General features: G+C 39.3%; 1 long non-coding RNA gene across 1 annotated transcript in view; it reads left to right on the plus strand.

Annotated features, from left to right (window-relative positions):
* LOC106995279 (uncharacterized) overlaps positions 1–19,512 on the plus strand; it is a 112,697-nt gene that overhangs the window by 83,826 nt on the left and 9,359 nt on the right. Inside the window, exons 12-19 of the long non-coding RNA XR_013413038.1 lie at positions 3,454–3,604; positions 6,861–6,953; positions 9,387–9,540; positions 15,068–15,262; positions 15,600–15,682; positions 15,816–15,973; positions 17,908–18,029; positions 18,401–18,495. This is a non-coding gene — a long non-coding RNA (uncharacterized LOC106995279). The remainder of the gene's footprint in view (positions 1–3,453; positions 3,605–6,860; positions 6,954–9,386; positions 9,541–15,067; positions 15,263–15,599; positions 15,683–15,815; positions 15,974–17,907; positions 18,030–18,400; positions 18,496–19,512) is intronic.

A 19,512-nucleotide genomic window follows, 5' to 3' on the forward strand; every position in this document is an offset into this window, starting at 1 on the left:
CAATTGAAATGTAATAGCCATTGTAACAGTATTAATAAGAGGTGACTTTAAGCAGTGATTAGCCCATAAGGGATCCACCCTTATGAGTGGATTAATGCTGTTATTGTGGGAGTGGGTTAGTTATCATGAGAATGGGCTCCTGATAAAAGAATTAGTTCAGTCCTACTTCCTCTTTCTGTCTCATGTGCTCACTTGCCCTTCTGCCAAGTTATAATGTAGCATGAAGGCCCTTGCCAGATGCTGAAGCCATGTTTTTGGACTTCCCAGTCTCCAGAACTGCAAGAAATATATTTTATTTCTTTATAAATTACCAAGTCTGTACTATTCTGTTATAGCAGCAGAAAATGGACTAACAGAAAATTGGTACTGAGACATGGTTTATGGCTATAACAAATACCTGAAAATGTGGAAAGAGCTTTGGAACTAGGTAATGATGGGTAGAGGCTGGAAGAATTTGAATGAACAGGCTAGAAAAAGCCTAGACTGCCATAAATGTAGCTATAATGGCAATTCTGGTGAGAGCTCAGAAGAGGAGAGCTGTAGGAAAAGTCTGAATCTTCTTAGATAGTATTTAAGCCTTAAAGTAGTTCAAGGGGTTGTGACCAGAATGTTGGTAGAAATACGGATAGTAAAGGCCATTGTGATAAAGTCTCAGACAGAAATGAGGAACAGGCCGGGCACAGTGGCTCATGCCTGTAATCCCAGCACTTTGGGAGGCCGAGGTGGCTGGATCACCTGAGGTCAGGAGTTCGAGACCAGCCTGGCCAACATGGTGAAACCCTGTCTCTACTAAAAATTTAAAAAATTAGCCAGGCATAGTGGCAGGCATCTGTAATCCCAGATACTTGGAAGGCTGAGGCAGGAGAATTGCTTGAACCCAGGAGGTGGATGTTGCAGTGAGCCGAGATTGCGCCATTGCACTCCAGCCTGGGCAACAAACTCCATTAAAAAAAAAAAAAAAAAAAAAAAGAGGCCGGGCGCGGTGGCTCAAGCCTGTAATCCCAGCACTTTGGGAGGCTGAGACGGGCGGATCACGAGGTCAGGAGATCGAGACCATCCTGGCTAACACAGTGAAACCCCGTCTCTACTAAAAAATACAAAAAAATAGCCGGGTGAGGTGGTGGGCGCCTGTAGTCCCAGCTACTCGGGAGGCTGAGGCAGGAGAATGGCGCAAACCCGGGAGGCGGAGCTTGCAGTGAGCTGAGATCCAGCCACTGCACTCCAGCCTGGGCGACAGAGCCAGACTCCGTCTCAAAAAAAAAAAAAAAAAAAAAAGAAAGAAAAGAAGTGAGGAACAATGTAGGAAACTGGTGTAAAGGCCATCCTGTTATAAAGCAGCAAAGACCTTGGCTGAATTTTGTCCATATTCTAGGGCTTTATGGAATGCAGAACTTAAGAGTGATGAAGTAGGGTATCTGGTGGAAGAAATCTCTAAGCATCAAAGCATTCAAGCTGTTACACAGCTACTTTTAACCACATACAGTGAGATGTGAGAAGAAATAAGTGACTCAAAGTATGAATTTGTAATTAAAAGAGAAGCAGAGCAAAAAAAAAAGTTAGAAAAATTTACAGCCTGGCCATGTAGAATGAAAAGTGTGTTCAGGAGAGAATACTAAGGGTGTGGCCAAGCAACTATTTGCTAAAGAGGTTACTAACGTGAATGGAAGACGGACAGATGCTATTAATCAAGACAATGAGAAAAAGTCCCCCAAAGTATTTCAGAGATCTTTGAGGCTGCCCCTCTCATCACAGACCCTGAGCTACAGGGGGACAAGCCCAGGATGCCTTACATGGGCTTGCTGCAAAGAGACACTTGGGTCTCTTCTTCCCACATTTCAGGACAGTGCTCCTCAGCCACCCCAGTTGCTGTGGCTTAAGTGGCTGCAGGTGTGACTCAATCTGCAGCTTCAGAAGACACAAGCTGTAAACACTAGTGGTATCCATATGGTGCTAATTCTGAAGAGTGCAAGAGCTGTGTGGGCATGGCTTTCTCCTCCTAGATTTGAAAGGATGTCTCAGACCGCCTGGAGATCCAGGCAGAGACTTGCACAGGGATAGAGTTACCACAAGGAGCCCCTACTAAGGCAATACCTAGTGAGGTGTCGAGTATGGCCATCTCAGAGACCCCAGAACTATAGAGTTACCAGCATGCAACTCCAGCCTTGGAAAGCTGCAGGCATGAGACTCCAATTTGTGAGAGCTGCTGAGTAGAGTGAGTTTAGCAAATCCATAGAGGCAGGACTGCCTGTGTCTTTGAGGGCCCAGTTCCCATCCCAGTGAGCCCAGTATTCAGGACATGGAGTCAAAAGAGAATGATTCTCTAGCTTTAAGACTTAATGGGCCTTGCACAGTGGCTCACGTCTGTAATCCCAGCACTTTGGGAGGCCAAGTTGGGTGGACTGCTTGAGCTCAGGAGTTTGAGACTAGCCGGGGCAATATGGTGAAACCATATTGTATATATTTTGTATGTTTTCTAAAAAACATACAAAAATTAGCTGAGCATGGTGATGCACGTCTGTGGTCTCAGCTACTTGGGAGTCTGAGGAAGGAGGACTGCTTGAACCCTAGAGGCAGAGGTTGTAGTAAGCCAAGATCATGCTATTGCACTCCAGCCTGGGTGACAGAATGGGAAAGTCTGTAAAAAAAAAAAAAAAAAAAAAAAAAAAAGAATGTTGTTGGCCCTGTTGGGTTTTGGACTATGCTTGAGGCCTGTTACTCCTTTCTTTTTGCCTGTGTCTCCCTTTTAGAATGGGAATGTTTACCTACACCTGTGTCACTGTTGTGTTTTTGGGAGTTGACAGCTTGTTTTGATTCACATGCTCACAGCTGGAAGGAATTTGCCCTAGGATGAATTGGGTTTTGAGTCTCACCCATAACTGATTTAGATGAGACTCTGGACCTTGGACTTTTGAGTTGATGCTAGAATGAATTAAGATTTTAGGGGCTACTGAGCCAGAATGAATGTGTTTTGTACCTCAGGAAGAAATAGCCATCAGTGGCTAGTGCCTACCATATTGGGCAGCAGCAGCTTTACATATTTTTTCCTTTGCTTTTTATTCCCTTAACAGTATATATTTTGGAGATCACTACATAATAGAGTGGGAGTTCTCATTGCTTGTTATATCTGCATTGTACTCTAGGAGGTAGATGTATCTGAGGTTATTCGATCAGTCCCTTATTGGTGGACATCTGTCACATTCTGGGTCTTCTGCTGTTACAATTTGTTCTGCCAAGAATGAACCTTGTGCTTCTGCCTTTTTGTCTTTTTGAATTGAATCTTTGGGTTACATTCTTAGAAGAGAGATTGTTGGTTCCAACAGAAAATACCTGTGCCCTGTGAAATAGATTTTAAACAGAGAGCATCTGGAAATGTAGCAGCAAGAAGTGAATGTTGGTCCTATCTCATCATTTCTCTTATTCCACATACTTTCTGCTCTCTTATTTTCTTTCTAGTGTGACACGGGTAAAGGAATTTCTTATGGAGCCCCAGGAAGAAGAAACACTACATAAGAGCAAATAATAAAATCGGTCAGATAGACAGAAGATGGGAGTCATCAAACCTGTATCCCTGTTGCCAGACCTACAACTGACCATAGGACATTCAGTGAGTCCTTTCCCTTTCTTGGTCTAAGTCCTAACACAGAAAGACACTCAATATAGAAACAGTGGATAGGGAACCCTTAAATCATCTGAAACTTCATGTTTACTGACTTTAAATTAGTTGCCCTCCAGAGCAAAGGACTATATATTGTGATGATGTGGTTTTCCCATACATGGCACACTCCCACTGCAACACCCAGTGTTGTCCACAATTCTCAGCTGTATAGCTATGAATAACTCCACCCCTTTCTCTCCCACTCGGAAAATTATTTCATAATTCAAGAGAGTGAGAGAGTTTTTATAGGTACAACACTGATTCAGCTATAACATAAACAATCCTCAAGCTTCAGTCAACTATTACAAGTAACAAGTTACTTATAATACACACAATGATTGTGACACATTAGCTTGTCATGGCACCATGAATAAGAGGCTCTCATGTAGAATGGCAGCCGTTGCAAGACTGTCTTGACAATAGCTCTCATTGGAAGCCAAAAATACTATACATCCAACCATCTTGAGCTATTGCTACTATTAGAAATACAAATAATATATGGCATTGATTAAATTATTACTCTGTGTCTGGCCCTGTGTTACGTTACATGTTTTATCTTAATTGATACTTTCTCCATATGTGTCTACCATTTTAATCTTTTTTATTGAAAGGAAACTGAGGCTTAGAGGGTGTAAGTAATTGCTTAAGATGTAGTAAGTGACAAAACCAAACAAATACAAGGCCGTCTAATGTCAAAGGATATTCTTTTAGCCAATGCTTTCCTTTACCAGAGGAAATTTCTCCAAATATTTGATAATTATTTACCTATAAAGTCTTCTATATACAAAGTAACCTCTATCTCTCTCCAGACTCCAAACTGCCCTTCTTAGTGGCACCACTATTTTGGAGTTATTGTGTATCTGTCCAGAAAAAAACCTCTTCATGTAAAAACTGTATGTGTATGTGTGTTTATGTACTTATAAAATATTAATACTAATATTTTTAAGAAGAAACAGTGGACTGGGGTGTGGGCTTTGGGATTATAAAAACTTGGATTTGACCCTGGGAACCATTAACTGTTGTTTGTGTAATTTAGAGCCAGTAACTTATCTACCATATGTCCTATAATTGTTTTCATCTTATATTATCATTTATTATTATTACTATTTGTATCACCTATCCAAAGGCTGGATAATAGGAGTGGAGATCATACTGCCTGGTATTACAATGTTCCTCAAACCTATAATTTTATAACTGTTGGATAGCATGCAAATTAAAGGAAGTCTATAGAAAGCTCTTGAGTAGACCCAGGTGTATAACATTATTTAATATGCTGCAGGTATGGCATTTCAATTCCAATGCATTGTTCAAGAATTGGGGTTGTGTCAACTGGATAGAGTAAGATGTTAGATCTTATACCTTGTCATTTAATTAGAACACTTCATAAATGTGTAAGTATTTAAGATAAAAGCAAAAAATGTAAAAAACACAGGACACTAAACTGCACATATGGTTATAGTGGTTACATGAATTGTATATATAATGTACAGTACATGTGTATATACGCATGAAAAAATAACCACCAGAATGACATAACACAATCTTAATTTCAGTTATGATAGAGTTACTGGGTATTGATATTTTTAACCTCTGCACTTGGCTCAATGTTAAACATTGGCTGAGTATGGATTATATTTATGATTAAAAACTAATCCCTTCAACCTCTGCTACTTATGAAATATTTTAGATGAAATGTATAGAGAGCTATAAAATTAGTCCAGGTTAAGAAAAATGTTTACTCCTCCCTGATTGTGTCCCTTTCTTTCTTCCCTAGAGATAATCATATCCACAGTGAGATAATTATAATTCCCCTATACTACTTTTTTTCTTTTCCTCCATATGAGAACTCCCTAAACAAAATGTAGCATTGTTTTGCATGTTTTCACTGCCTTCATGCACACACACACACACACACACACACACACCCCTAATCCTTCCATTCAAGGGAGCATTATGAGGAGTTTATGGGGAGACCTTCCTCAAGATCCAAGTGTGGTATTTGGTGCATCATCCACAATGCCAGTATTTGCTTTTTACCCATCCCAACACTTTCATCTTTAACAAGGATGTTATTTCTTAGCCCATTCATTTCTACTTTTACCCTTAACTATTTTTTTTCCATCTACATTCTTTTATTTACTTTGTGGGTTTTTAAATCAGGATTTTAAAATTGAATATTTAATTTTCTTTTTTATTCATGTAGATATTTAATGCTTTATAATATCTTCTGACAGCTACTCTAGCTAGATTTTAATATGTTGCTTTCATCATTATCCTCATCAAATTCTGCAATTTTCCTCTATTCTCGTTGGGCCCAAGATTTTGTTAACAGCCTCAGATAGAGTCCGTTTTCATGAATGTTCTATGTTCATTTGAAAAGCATGTGTATTGCCTAATATCAGGCTTCAGAGTTCACTGTGTCTATTTATAAGCTCTACTCTTGGGAGTTGGTTGTTTAGGTCTTCTCTATAATTACTAATTTTTTTCTCCACTTGAACATTTTTGAATTCAGGAAAGTATTGTGTGCTTTGGTACATAAGTATTAGTATCTCACATTTTCCTTGTGAATTGTAGCCTTTAGCATTATCAACTGTGCCTTTTTATCTCTTTAAATCCATTTTGGTCTCAATTCTACTCTCTCAAATATCAAGATTATAACTCCTGTTTTCTTGTTATGGGCAATTGCTTGGTATATATTTACTTGTTTTTAAACTGTTAACCTACCTGAATTCATTTGTTTAAGGTATATCTCATGAAAAAGCATAATCTTGGATTTTGCTTCGATAGGAAATTTGCAAATACTTTTTCTTTAATAGGTGAGTTAAGTCCATTTACCTTTATTGTTATTGTTCCTGGAATCAAGCCAGGTCTGGCTACATTTTCTCGAGGCCCGATAACAAGAAGCAAACAAACTAGGAAAGAAGGGGATTTACTACTGTAACTGGATACAGGGAGAAAGCCAGAGATAATTCCACCAGACCAACTCAAAGTGTTAAATTTTCTTAGGGCTTATATAGGTTGGGGTTATGTGCCTACTACGTGCAGTACAGCATTCGCCTAAGTCTACTGGTAACCAATTTTGTTTCAACTAGAAGGTCAGAGGCAAAAAAAATGCTTGCTAAGTCTGATTAAAAGGGCCCCAGTAGCTTCAAGGACTGTCTACTGTTGTACCAGAGTGATTATTTCTATCTTATCTCCTTTACAGCTTGGTCCAGAGAGCTGCCTTAGACTCTCCAATGAATCTGTTCAAACAGCTGCCTCTGTTACCTTGACTTCTCTCAGATTTTGTCGACCTGAGGTGGGTCCTATTGTAAAACTGTTTCTGTTATTTTGGCTTGCTCCAGCAAGGGAGAAGCCCACACAAGGCTCCTACTGACTGTATGTTTCATTTCTAGCTTTGATGTCTGGGCAACAGTTTCCCTAGGTTTAACTATTTGCTCAATGTTAAGGCAGCACTGTGGAAATTTGTCTGTGTAACTGGGGTGCTATGCCGGCCTGTCTGTGTGACTGTCATGCAGGCCTGCCTGTGTGATTGTCAGGGAGAATTGGCTTCCCATAATATGATCAAAGTCTTTGGTCATTTAAGTTCAGTTCTGTAGTATTGTTTATAAATATAAGGAAATTATATAGCCTTTCACTAGGTCATGTGTTTGATTTCTTCTTCCTATTTATTTAGTAATTAGCATGGTTATTGTTTTGTTTCAGTGGTTACTTTTATATTAAATCCTTAACTATACTACATCCTTGATATGGAATGAAGTCTTACTAATGAATAGAGAAATGGTTAAATGATATTAACAGATAATTCACACTAAAAAACAATATGTATACCCATTAAACTTTCAAAAATATGCCAAATTACAATAACTAAAGGACTGAAAACTAATATCCTAGGCTACCATGCTGAGTGAGAAAGAAAAATTGCTGAAACATACATATAATCTGATAACTTTGGGAAATAATATATATAAACGAATATTTTGTGTAATACCCCATTCTTGCCTCTTGATAGATGAATAGGACCCTCTAGCAGTGAGTTACCCTTATTGAATCTGACCTTGCTAACCTATAAAATGGGCATAATGACATTTACTTCAGAGAGCCATGAGGAGGAATGAGCAAACCTAAATAAAGCACATGGTACTTAATACTTCAACAAATATATGCATAATCTCCCTTATGTTCTCCCTCCCACAAGAGATGACTTAAACATCAACATCTCAAAGAGATCAATGGATTTGAACCATCAGAAAAAGAAATGCATACATATTTATATGATGTATAAGCTTTGGTGCTGTTTCTTTCTAGGATGAGATACTGAGGATGGTGGAAATAAGGAAGCAAATTATAGCCTCATTACTTTTTATTTGTTGTGTTCTTCTCTTCTTTTTAAATTTCTATTTGGATTCTGAAATAGCAAGTTCCCATTGAGGGCCAGAAAGGAGACAGCACAGAATGACAGAATGTGAAGATGGGTCTGCTATGCAATGGGCTGAAATCAGGAGACCTTGGCCCCCAATACCAGATCTGTCCTTGTGTACAGGACCGTGGGGAGTCACTTCCCCTGTGTTGGTCTCTGTCCTTACACAGAAAAAGACTGTATACCTAATGGTTAAGGACGTGAGCGTTGGCATCAGTAAAGTGAGGAGAAAATTGGGGCACATTTAATTACTGGTTTTACGATGTTTAGGAAATGTTGAGTCTCCAGATAAATGAAACTCATACATTAAATATGACTGCATAGAGAATAAAACGGGAGGAACTGCAGAAAAAAAGGATACATTCTTCAAAATTAATGAGTGGTGGGTTGGTACTTAATTCTTTATCTCTTAACTATGTTTTCAACAATTTCTAAATTAGTATGGTTCTTTTTTAAAGTCAGAAGCAAGCTTCATTGAAACAGTTGTTATGAAATATTTCAGAAATACAAAAATTATAGAATGTAAGAGACGTCCCTGTTCTCATGTTGACATACGTAATATTACATATGCAGTTGAAACTCACTTTGAAGACTTCTCTGATTGCAAGCCTCCTTCTTTCTCAGAGGTAACACAGAATTCACATTATAGATTTTAAAGACATTGCCCTATACTTTTATTACATATGCATGTATCTGTAAGTGAGAATTGTATTGTTTTGTAGCATGGTTTTTTCTATAGATGCCTGGCTACCTCATGGGAAAAAAGGGAAAAAAAAAAGGAAGAAACGTGAGGAGAACAAACACATAATCACATCTCAACAGTAGGAGCTGCATGGCCTCCTTGTCATGGGTACTCTTGCAGACATTAAAACAGACATGCCCATTTTCTCAGACTATATGCTATAGGGAGCACAAACAAGCTGTAGCTACTATTTTCAAATGCTTTTTCCCAGCGTGTTCAAAGTCTTAGAGTTTCTCTGGAGCTAACTGGCCTAAAACAATGTCTCAGTGTATCCTAATATTGAAACAACTTCCCATTTGTCTGGGCCAAATTATCTGTCTTTCATGCTCACTGTAACCCTTCAAGGCCTAATCCAGAACCTAATCTTGGCTATGCTGGTAAAAGATAGTACAGTCTACCACCCAAATCCCTTATTGGCTTGGAGATGAATCTTATTTAGAACTTGATCTGATTTTGTTTTACAATTGTTGGACCTGTGTATATTTTCCTTCCTTTTCTTCTACTATTTTTAATTGCACAGGGAAGGTATTTCAAAAGTTTTAATTCACATGTGCTGATTGTTCCTGCAGTTCTTTGCTGAGTGAGACTGTGACTCAACTTTTACTCCAAACCCAGCTGTGTTAGGATCCTTCCTCTCTGGAGCTGTGGTGCTGAACCCTGGATGGTTTCATGCAGTCCCTCCCTCTTTCCCACCCCTGTGGCAGTCACTGCTTGGCTAACTAGGTGGGTAAACAGAGGAGCGTACTATCAATTCAAGGGGCTTTCTTTGGGAGAGTGCAGAGAGAAGCATGCTGTGAAACTACTTTCATCTTGTGACCTTCACTGAAATCCTGGGCAGTGGAGATGTCATCTGACTGCTAAATGTAAGCTTCATTTGAGAGACATGTTTTCCCTTCTCCTAGGTGTCTGTAATTTTTCTGAAGCTGCCCAACTGGGGCTATCATGTGGGTAGATTCATACATTAGTTCTGGGACCACCCTACTACTTAATTCCCTTGGCTTAGAGGTATTTCCTGTTCCAAAGCTGAACCATCTTATGGGGTAGGGCTGGTTATATTTATTTTTTCTGATTATCATTTTAACTTCCAAAACCAAGACACTTTTGTTGTAGATAAAAATGGAAAAGTGAGGAAAGCAAAAAAAAAAAAATATTGAAAACTAATAAAAGTCTACTACTTATGTAGAAGCACTATTAACAGTTGAATATATATATAGTCATGTGTCACTTAATGATGGGGATACATTTTGAGAAATGTGTCGTTAAATGGTTTCAATGTGCTAATATCATAGAGTGCAGTTACACAAACCTAGCCTTCTACATACTTAGGCTAGATGGTACAGCCTGTTGCTCCTAGGCTACAAACCTGTACAGCATGTTACTGTACTGAATGGTCAGTATTTGTGTATCTAAACATATCTAAGCAATAATGATCAGTAAAATTATGGTATAAAATGGGGCCAGGTGCAGTGGCTGACACCTGTAGTCCCAGCACTTTGGGAGCCCGAGGCAGGCGGATCACATGAGGCCAGGAGTTCGAGACCAGCCTGGCCAACACGGGGAAACACTGTCTTCACTAAAAGTACAAAAACTAGCTGGGCATGGTGGCAGGCGCCTGTAATCCTGGCTATTTGGGAGGCTGAGGCACGAGAGTCATTTGAGCTTGGGAGGCGGAGGTTGCAGTAAGCCCAGATCATGTCACCACACTCCAGCCTGGGGGACACAGTGAGACCCTGTCTCCAAAAAAAATAAATAAATAGAAATAGAAAAGAAAAGAAAAGAAAGATACAAAATGGCACACCTATATAGGGCACTTACCGTGAATGAGGCTTGCAGGACTGGAAGTTGCTCTGGGTGAGTGAGTGAGTAGTGAATGAAAGTGAAAGTCTAGGATGTTACTGTACACTCCCATAGACTCTATAAACACTGTATACTTAGGCTACGCTAAATTTAATAATAAATTCAATACTACGTTTACAGTAACCTTTTTACTTTATAATTTTTTAATTTTTTTTTAACTTTTTGCTCTTTGGTAATAACACTTTGCTTAAAACACAAACACATTGTAGAGCTATAAAAAATATTTTCTTTCCTTTTTTTTTTTTTTTTTTTTTTTGAGACGGAGTCCAGCTCTGTTGCCCAGGCTGGAGTGCAGTGGTGTGATCTTGGCTCACTGCAACCGCCGTCTCCCAGATTCAAGCAATTCTCCTGCCTCAGCCTCCCGAGTAGCTGGGACTACAGGCACCCGCCACTACGCCCAGCTAATTTTTTTTTTTTTTTTTTTTTTTGTATTTTTAGTAGAGACGGGGTTTCACCGTGTTAGCCAGGATAGTCTCAATCTCCTGACTTCGTGATCCGCCCGCCTCGGCCTCCCAAAGTGCTGGGATTACAGGCCTGAGCCACGGCGCCCGGCCTCCTTTTTTTTGTTGAGACACTTTCTTGCTCTGTCGCCCAGACTGGAGTGCAGTGGCCTGATCTTGGCTCACAACAGGCTCTACCCCCCAGGCTCAAGCGATCCTCCTGCCTCAGCCTCCTCAGTATCTGGAAATACAGGCATGCACCACCACACTCAGCTAGTTTGTTTGTTTGTTTGTGTACTTATGTATGTATGTATGTATGTATGTATGTATGTATGTATGTAGAGACCAGGGCTCATTATATTGCCCAAGCTGGTCTCAAATTCCTGGGCTCAATGGATCCTCCCACCTCGGCCTGTTCTGGGATTACAGGCATGAGCGACCATGCCTGGCCATTTGCTTTCTTTATATCTTTATTCTATATGCTTTTTGCTATTAATTTTTTAAAACTTTTTTTGTTAGAAACTAAGACACAAACACACACATGAACCTAGGCCTACACAGGGTCAGGATAATCAATATCACTATCTTCCATCTCCACATCTTGTCTCACCAGAAGGTCTTTGGGAGCAAAGTAACATGCATGGGGCTGTCATCTCCTATGATAGCAATGCCTTCTTCTTGAATACCTCCTGAAGGACCTGCCTAGGCGGTTTTACAGTTAACTTTTTTAATATGTAGAAGAGTATGCTCTAACATAATGATAAAATATGTAGTATAATAAACACATAAACCAGCAACATAGTCATTTATTATCATTATCAAGTATTATGTATTGTACACAATTGTATGTGCTATACTTTTATAGAACTGGCAGCACAGTAGGTTTGTGTACATGGGCATCACCACAAACACGTGAGGAATGCATTGAACTACGACAGTTACAACAAGAATTTACATGCAACAAGAATTTTTCAGCTCCATTGTAATCTTGGACTGCTGTTGAATATGTGGTCCTTCATCATTTGAAATGTTGTTATGTGGTGCGTGACTATATATTTTTTTCATAAATTCTATTATGCAAATATAACGATGCATATTTAGGAATGCCGTGAGATGATATCCTACTTACAGCTGTGCAAATGGCTTTTTTTTTAACAGACATCGTAATATGAATGGCAATCTATGCCAGTCAATAAAAATTCACATAATAATATAAATGGCAATACGTTAACACTGATTTTTTAAAAGGTTAATATTTATTATTGACATCCTCAGTTCCTGACACTGTTGTAAGAGCTAAACCTATAGTTATTTAATCCTCAGCATCATCTGTAAGGAGGAGCTATTGTTGCCTGCCTTTAAACATAAGGGAACTGAGGCACAGTGAAGGCAGGGCTAGCAAGTGTCGAGACTTAGATTTGAACATTGGCTGTGTGGCTCTCAAGCCCCTATATCTAACCAGTATGAGCAGCTGCCTTTCATCCAATAAGATCAGGGCATAGCAGCACAACTAAACAAATTAAGGTTTCCTGTTTTTTCTCAGTTAAGTAGGCAGACCTTTAATTAATTAATTAATTAATAGACCAAGTTTTACTCTTATTGCCCAGGCTGGAGTGCAATGGCGCAATCTTGGCTCACTGCAACCTCCGCCTCCTAGATTCAAGCAATTCTCCTGCCTCAGCCTGCCAAGTAGCTGGGATTACAGGCATGCACCACCACGCCTAGCTAATTTTGTATTTTTAGTGGACACGGGGTTTCACCATGTTGGTCAGGCTGGTCTCGAGCTCCTGACCTCAGGTAATCCACCCACTTCTGCCTCCCAAAGTGCTGGGATTACAGGCGTGAGCCACCGTGCCCAGCCAACAATTAAATATTGATAGTATTCTGTGTAGTGTTGAATTTGGAAAAAATATGTTCAGTAATACTGTGGAAATACCTTGTCTCCCTTCCTGCCTTAGGGATACTCCTGTTCTGAAGTAAATAGTTTTCTTGTGGTTGGGAACACAGAATGGTTATGTTTTCCAGACATTTTAATATTTGTGTAATTGCAAGAGGAATAGTGCTTATTATAGGTAAAAATAGAAGATATAGAAAAGAAAAAATAGCTGGGCATGGTGGCTCACGCCTGTAATCCCAGCACTTTGGGAGACCAACGACGGCAGATCACCTAAGATCAGGAGTTCGAGACCAGCCTGACCAACATGGTAAAACCCCGTCTCTACTAAAAATACAAAACAATTAGCTGGGTATGGTGGCAGGCACCTATAATCCCAGCTACTGAGGAGGCTGAGGCAGGAGAATCGCTTGAACCCGGGAGGGTGACGTTGCAGGGAGCCGAGATCGCGCCACTGCACTTCAGCCTGGGTGACAAGAGCGAAACTCCATCTCAAAAAAGAAAAAAAAAGAAAAAAAATAATACCCCAAATCCTGCCACCCCAAGATAAGCCCTTGTAGTGATTTCACCTACATTATATTCTTCCAGAAGTTTTCTTTTGCAGGTAAATATATATGTACATATGTAAGTATGGGTGCATTTATATATTTACATACAAAAGATACTTCATCTTACATTTAGTTTTGTAACTTGCTTGCCTCACTGTAATGGGTTGAATTGTGTCTCCTCAAAAATATGTCCTAATTCTAACACCTACTATACCTTATTTGGAAATAGAATCTTTGCAAATCTAATCAAGCTAAAGACCTAAAGATATGATCATCCAATTGCCAGCATCATTATAAAAGAAAGGAGAGGCATATTTGACACAGACAGGGAGAAAGGCCATGTAAAGATGGAGGAAGAGATTGGAACTATAAAGCAGGAACCACCAAAAGATGGAAGAGGAAAGGAAGGATTCTCCCCTGAGTCTTCAGAAAGAGTTGGCCCTGTCTAGACCTTGGTTTTGTACTTTTGAACTCTGAAATAATAAATTTATGTAATTTGATATGGCAGTCCTAGAAAATTTATACACTCACTAACAAACCACAAACGGCATTCCTTGTGAATAAACTTTATATCCTATTTTTATGACTACAGTGATACTAATGCCAATAAAATATATAAAGAGAAATGACTGCATTTCTTATATACCATATGCATTTATGTATTGAGTCATCAAATTTTCACAGCACCCTTACAAGGTAGAAACTGTGGCTAATCTCTGTTTTATAGATGAAAAACTGATGACAGAGAATATGGACTCTGTCTGAGACTGTACAGTTAGGGAGTGAGACAGCTTATATTTGTGTCCAGTACATCATGCTCCAGAGCCTGGGAAACTGTGAAAGCTCTGTTGATAGGTGGAAGAAGTAGTCTGTACAAGCATGCATGTTTTAGGAGATTACTTTTAAAAAGGAATACTAATTATGATAATATATTTACACACACACACACACACACACACAAAAAAAAAAAAACAAACCCAAAAAAAAAAAACAAAAAACAACTGAACCTAGTGACCAAAAGGTGAATTTTAACCTTGGTGAGATCATGTTTGTTGCAATCCTGGAAACAGACATCACAGTGCGATGGGATAAGGACCATGGGAAGTGAAGAATGTTAACAGAGAATGCAGAAAATTCTTTCAGTACTTTGAATTTGAAAGGGAAGACAGAGACCTAGAGATACAGACAGATACATTTATAGAGAGAAAGATTCTGTGACTGGATAGGAATGAAGGGTTTAATGAGAGACTTTAAAAAATCTTCAATTCCATGAAACTTCAGCAAGTTTTCAAATTAATGTGAAGAAGCTGTCTTATCTCAGGTTTATCCCTCGAAGTTGTCCATATATTTATTTCCCTTCTTACATTCTTATTTCCACTTTGGAGAACACGAGACCCTTCCAATGAACTAATAGGGGTTTTGAGCTCAATATATATTTACTTGTTAGTAAATGAAAGAATGGACATTGTATGAAAGAAATGCTAGTAACTCTTGGATTTTTGTCCTTCAAGGGAGGCAGCAGGTGGCTGAAATCCTGGTGTGATGTGGCTGGATCATGCATGATCTGAGGACTCCTGCACAGCTGACTGTAGGATGAGTACAGAATTTTTCTATAAATATACTAAAATACCAAGTAAGCCAGGAGCAGCCACTAGGCAAACACCAAACCTTGCATTCCTGGCCAGACCTATCACAGAGCTCATCAGGTAAGTTCAAAGACACACCTGTCTTCCCAGCATTGGGAACTGGATTGGGTTCTGCTCAGAGGCATGATGTTGACCAGATTTTATGAAACACCCAAGAATGTAGAGAACATTCTGTTTCTAAAACTTTGAATTCGAATCATATCAGAGAGATTTGCTTTCCTTATATGGATGTCTGTGTTCTCATTAGGAGAGAAACAATGAAAAATAACTTTTCACAATGCCTGCCTTAGCCCTGAGGCTCAGCCAGCCCCCACTTCTATGTCTCAGCATTTAAAGGGCCATTGAAGTCCCACTCCATGCTATATATTCTCAAGAGGTTTTCTCATTTACCCCTCAGGACAGCTCTGTAAAGATGGTATGGTCAGTCCCATTTCACAGATGACTAAGTTCAGGCTCACAGAGTCTAGGTCACCTCTCCAGGTAAGTGGCAAGGTTGGAATGAGATTCCATCCCTCACCCTCCCTAGAGAACCCTGAGCAACTTCCATTTTAGAAGACAGACTTCCAGGGCTTGAGAAATGGTCAGATTCCCCCCTGATATTGTGGCCCCACAGGTCCTCACTCCACAACTCCTCTGGGTGATAAGGAAGACAGAAGAGGTGAAATCCTGCACTTTGTGCCATGAGATCTGTGTGTAGGGCCACATGAGTTGGCTAATCCTTGAAGTGGTGAGTGGGCTCAGGCAGAAGCTCAGGTATTGGCCTTCGGACAGGTAAGCTGGAGAGAAGGAAAGTAACATGCACTGAACTACTGTAAGCAAATGCAATTTACAGCTCATCTCCTTTAATCCTAACAACCATTTAAAATACTCATCATTCTGACCATTATTCAGATCAGTGTGCTGTCTTTAGGGGAGTTTATGTAAGTCAGGGAAACAACCTAGTTGTCCTGTGATCATTAGCTAACTCTGGAATACTCCAAAGTTGTATCATTTTCTCTTGATATCTCCAGGGCTCTGAATATTGTAATCTCCCTGCAGGCTGATAGCGTCTTCTCCTCATGGTGTTGTTCAACAGTTTTTCTTTTTAAATTATGACCTGTATATTTTTTGTCACATTATTGACATTTAAAACACTTTCTCAATAAAAATAAGGCTAAGCATTTTTTAACATAAGGGAGAAAACATTTGCAAACTACACCTCAGATACTGGGTTAGTATCTATGATTTGTGAACCACATTCTGTAACAAAATGACTGGCAACTATTTTCAACAGAACATTCTCATTAAAATATACATGAACAATAAACATGTTAAAATTTGTCAAAACTGAAAGTACTAATAAGATGCAAATATAAATCTTCAAAAGAATATTATGTGGAAGAAACAAGTTGCAAAAAAAATTAGTACTGTGATTCACTTTTGGAACAGATTGTGTGTGAGTGAACATGTTTGTGTGTACCTCACCTACAGGGACACATCTGGAGAGTATGCACCATTCTGTTGACAACAGACCCTTTGGGTCAGAGGGTAGATGCAGAGTCATTTCAATTTATAAATATACTTTTATATATTGTTTGAAATTTTGTATTTAGGGAAAAAAGCATTTCAATAAATACTTTTGAATAGATTGGCAAAAGTAATTGTAATGTATTTCATTAATTTGAAAGTACATTCGTTGTTTGAGACAAAGTAGATAAAAATGGAATTGATAATGTCTGTGTGTGTATGTGTGTGTGTGTGTGTGTGTGTGTGTCTTTTGCTCTATCACCCAAATAAACATAGGTGCAGATTTACCTTCAATTCAGACAGGGGATGGAACCAGTATCAGTTTTAGATATCCCAGAAAATAGTGGATACAGAGAGACAGCTACCATGAGCTGAATAATTCCGGAAAACTCCAGCTTCTTGGAGCCAAGTTCCCAAACTCCATCATCCCTCTTTCCCTCTTACCGAGGCCCTTGTCTGACAGAGATGCAGTCCTGTTTCTGGCCACCAGATGGCATCCATCTTTTTTTTAATAAAAAGGAGTACATTTTGTAAAGAGTAACGAAGGACTTAAAATGGTTTGTTTACCATGATCATAATTCTGTGTGCAAAAATTCATATATTTTTATTTATTTAATTTATTTATATAAAATATATATATGGATTTATACAAAATATATTTATGAATTTTTATTTTATTTATATTTATTATATATTGTGTATATATAATATATATTTTAAAGCAGTTGCATTATGGTGACCCAAGAATCTATATCGCATTCACTGATTTATCTTTTCCTTCCTCAGGGTAGGTTGAGGTTTCCACACTATAGAGGGGTCCCTCCCTCCCAGAGAGCAGGCAGTTCGCCCTCCATTACCCGACTCCTGTACGGGCTTCCCAGACCCTCTCCCACCCACTCTTAGTCATACCCTCTCTGGGACACTGTGGACACAGCCACCCAGACTCAGTTCCACCTCCCTCATCATTTCTCAGTCACCTTACGCCTGCCCCTGTGCTGTCCTATGCCGGCCGGTGGCTCCCAATGTGTGCTAGAGCTACCTGGTGTTTCATCGTATGGATGCCCCAGAGTATATTTATTTAGTCTTGTTTTGCAACTGTCAGTTTTTTCAGACAGAATAATTCTGAACATAGTTTCACAAGCTGTGTTTTAAGGGAGGTATCGTATTTCTTTTTGCTCATTGTATATATTGCTTTGCAGTCTGATAATGGTGCTACGTTAGTGCCCCCTCGTGACAGAAGCCTAAACTGCAGCTTGAACATCCGGGAGCAGGAAAGTGGGAGGAAGGGGCTGTGGCCCAAGCCCACCCCACAGAGCTTCCCGTAAGTCTGGGTGGAAAAGGAGGTATATCCAGTGTTCAGGGACACTGATGGCCAAACAGAAAGTCCAGCCTCTTACTATGCTAAAGAGAAAGCTATATTTGAGAGGAATTTAAAAAATCATTTTCATTTTTATGCTTTCAGACCTATAGATATATAGCAATAGACCTATACAAGCAAAAATAGATACATAACTACTTATGACTTTTGTGGGGTTTTTCTCTTGTCACCCAGGCTGGAGTGCAGTGGTGCAATCGCAGCTCACTGCAACCTCTGCCTCCCAGGCTCAAGCAATCCTCCAGCCACAGGCTCCCAAGTAGCTGGGACTATAGGTGTGAGCCACCACCCCTGACTAATTTTTGTATTTTTTGTAGAGATGGTATTTCACCATGTTACCCAAGCTGGTCTCGAACTCCTGAGCTCAAGGGAACCGCCCACTTCTGTCTTCCAAAGTGCTGGGATTACAGACGTAAGCCACTGCACTCGGCCGTACTACTTAGGACTTTTGTAACCTGTGTTTGCCCTTATTATAACCATCTTTCAAATTCAATTTCAATTTTTTGTATGGAGTTGGTGTTTCATCATATGATGCCCTAAACTTTATTTTCCCAGTACTCTAGTGGTGAAAATTTAATTCCTTTTAATATAGTTTCTATTACAGACAATAGTATACTTAACACCAGCCTTTATATATGCAAATATCTTTTAAAGCATTTCTTTATAAGCTCCTGAAGAGTCCTTTCAAAACCCTGGAAATTAGAACATTTTATTTTAACATAATGGTTCAAAATACTACTACTAATTTACATTCCTAATGTAACCACAGAACTGTTCAATATGCTTTGACTTTGTAACAAAGTGATGAGTTGTTTTTTAGATGCAGTGGATACCCAGGTTGCAAGTCATATAACCTGAGCATGCCCAAATGAACCACGTATGCCTGATTGGTGAACCTGGAGCTGGCCAGAACAGAAAATGTCAACCACATGTGGAACCTAAGTATTCAGATTGAGAAATGAGGACCAAAATGAGAAATGAGAGGTTCCCTGGTTTTTTCCCAGTATAAACTTAAAAGCCAAGGACTCGGCACCACTTCTTTGCATGATCCAATCAGATCATGTGTCGTTGCATTTCCCTATGTCCCTCATAGTTACTCTCTGCCTCCAGACCCCAGCTCGAGGAAACAGATTTGAGTGTTGCAATAAAGTTTTTTCTTTCCTCAAGTGCTAGTGCCGTAGTATTGGCTTCTGTGTGCGTTGGTGAGCAAGCCCATTGCTCAGTAACACTAACATCACAGTATGAAAGTGCCTGTTTCTACATACATTGAAATAGTGGGCATGGTAGCTAATCTGATAGGCAGAAAATTACCTCTCATCATTGTCTTCATTATAACTCATTTTATTGCCTACCTAGAATTTCATCCTGTGGATGTAACATAATTTTCAGAACTCCATGTTATTCAGAGTGTTCTGATACTCCCTATTGT

The sequence above is a fragment of the Macaca mulatta genome, chromosome X (assembly GCF_049350105.2).
Source record: "Macaca mulatta isolate MMU2019108-1 chromosome X, T2T-MMU8v2.0, whole genome shotgun sequence".
NCBI lineage: Eukaryota > Metazoa > Chordata > Mammalia > Primates > Cercopithecidae > Macaca > Macaca mulatta.